This window comes from Aplysia californica, unplaced genomic scaffold (genome assembly GCF_000002075.1).
Source record: "Aplysia californica isolate F4 #8 unplaced genomic scaffold, AplCal3.0 scaffold00010, whole genome shotgun sequence".
Lineage (NCBI taxonomy): Eukaryota > Metazoa > Mollusca > Gastropoda > Aplysiida > Aplysiidae > Aplysia > Aplysia californica.
The window spans coordinates 2,389,203-2,392,058 of NW_004797280.1; positions in this window are offsets into that span (position 1 = coordinate 2,389,203).

A 2,856-nucleotide genomic window follows, 5' to 3' on the forward strand; every position below is an offset into this window, starting at 1 on the left:
CATGACATGTGTACCGGTACGTGTGAATGTGTGTGCTTGTGTGCTAAGTTATTTACTTTCCTCTATTCATCTCTCAGTTGCCCAAAATGCAACGTATTCAAAAATCTGGACCATAATTTAGGAGCCTGGATGTTTCGATACTACCTACCCAGACCAACTGTGAGCATGTGGTATCTCTCCTGGGAAAAAGACAGAAACCCTAAACTGAAACGTGTTTCTCGTTTTGGAATTCAACTTGTGTCTTCTGAGTACACGACGTGAAGCCTATTTGTTATACCCTAGAAGTAGAAGCCGGACCACGTGGATATAGACACATATAATCTAATATTGTTCATTGTTGCATTATGTAGTTCTCTTCGCCAGAAACAACACGGGCAACTCCCCTGAAACTGATAGTAAGCTTACAAGTCTGGCACTACTCATGCCTCATGCATACACCACAACTTATGATTATGAGCTGCAATTGTTCTCCTTTGTATGTCGCTGGGTTGATCTTTCTATGAAGGGAAAACCCTAAAACAATACAGTGTAGGGTACCTCTTAAAAAATGACCGATTTTCTTCTTGTATTGCAAGTAAAGCGTTGATCACTAGATTTTCCAAAAGCGTTTCCTCGGGAAATTGGAAATAATCTGACGTCTTCAGTTGGACAGTACTTTGTGCCTATTTGAATACTATCATTTAAACGGAGATATACTGACAAGTTAGCAAGCATTTCGCGACCATAGAAACCCTGTGGTCTCTGAGGAAGAAACTTAACCATGAAAATTAATAGTTCCAATTTCAAGAATAAAAAGCCCCTCAAATTCTTTCTCACTATCGAACATGAGAACCTTTCTTGCCTTCTTAATGATAATGTGATTACATTTAAAATTAAAATCTCATTATCATAGTCTTGTAGTTCCATGATTTACGTTCATGGCACATTGTGTAATGTGGTGTAATCAACTTGCATGTTTGTGTCTGCTCTTCTTCTTTTTTCCCCCAAGTTCAACATCTCACTAGACTAAGTAGGCCTCAACATACCATTTCAGTGGCTGAGGTTGGCCCCCAGTCAAGAAACCAGAATGAACAGAACTGCTCCAGGAAAGAAAGAAATACTTGGCCCACATGCGTACTCGAATCTTAAACCTTACGTCATTACGTTATTTTCATAACCAACTTCTCCACAGCAGTTTCTACTTGAGCCCTGAACTTATGTAAATTCTCACTCAAACTTAAAATAGGAGTGTGAAAGTACTAACAGATTCATATACTAACAGGTTACAGATGACTACATAAGCACTAATGAAAATAACACAAAGGTTGAAGAAAAATTCTGAAGCAAAATATAGAAAGTGAAATAGAATATTATGAGTGAATATAAAGAATACTGAGTTACGGAAAGAGAAATCTGAAATACCTAAGAGCCAAATAGTAAGCAAGCAAAAGAGGAAGGATGAATGAATAAATATTATTAAATGTTTCCTTTATTTGTGGCATCTACAATCACCCATGCATTACAAGTTCCACAGGCTTTGCTGTCCATGGTCCTTGTTCAATGAGATCATACCTTTCTCCCATCTATATAACATTTACCTATAGGGTGTAAATGGATGATAACAGACAAACCAATGAACAGCAGTATTCATATCACAGAATGAAAACACTTTGAATATCAAAACAAGAGCGAGGGATCAAATGAATATTATGTCAGGTAAAAGTTATAGAGTGGGGAAAAAACGAGAAGAATTAAAAGAGGAGGTACTTCTATGCATCACTAGCATCGGCAAAATGCAAACAATGCAAATGTCAGCATATCTGCTGCATTAACAAGCAAGTATAATAGACAAACCAAAGTGAAACTTACAGAAATGCCCTACAGTCATCAGATTGAATTTGATAAGGATCCACTACTTTACCTCTCATTACACAATGGTCTTTGAAACAAAATCGAAAAGATCAAAGATACCATGTCTGACTGAGGAGAAAAAGTTTTGCAGTATGTCTCACCAAGTCATACTGTTTTCAGTTAGATCCGTCATTTTGCAGCTCTAAAAAAATAAACTATTCTGCAAATAGCAATATGAACATTTGCAAGAATAAGAGCATCAGTTTACATGTCTGACTCATTCAACCATTTCTACAAACATTATTCCTGTTTTCGACACAGATTTTAATTAACACTTTTCTACACCTTTAAAAAAAAAAATAATTCTGAAAAGTAAGTAAAATTGAGAAAGTTGGGAAAAACTAAAAAACTGACTGACGAAAAGCTGCTTCCAAACTTCACAAAAGGTAAGTCCAAATATCACGAATAATAAGATTAAACAAAGCAATTTGAAAAAAATATGTGGATGTAACCAAAACATTAAAAATGTCAACATCCACATGCAAAGCATTCGCTTTCGTGAATTCCTACATAAAAACAATTGGTACATGACACCAAGGAATTTGACAATAAAAGAATAAACAGCAAACCAACATATGGCAAGAGTGCTCTCACTATGGGGACTTTGAAAGCATGCAGAAGTAAACATAGTGTTGTTTTTTCCCTCTTTATAAAGAATGACAAGGTCTCTGAAGAGAGCAACTGTCACTTTGAACAATATTCTACAAAATCATTTACATGTGTCTTTTTTCTCATCTCGAAATTCAAAACTTTGAAGTAATGGAATAATATACTGGTAACAATAATGTTTAGAGAAGCTACATCTGAACACAGTTACTAACAATACAAAATGATAAATTATAAATTTAAAAAGCGCCCACTGTAAGTCGAAATGAGAAATGACAGATGAAAGAACAGACCAATTAGTTATGATCTACTCTAAATGCAGAAAATGTCTATATATATTTAAAAAATAATTTTATTTTT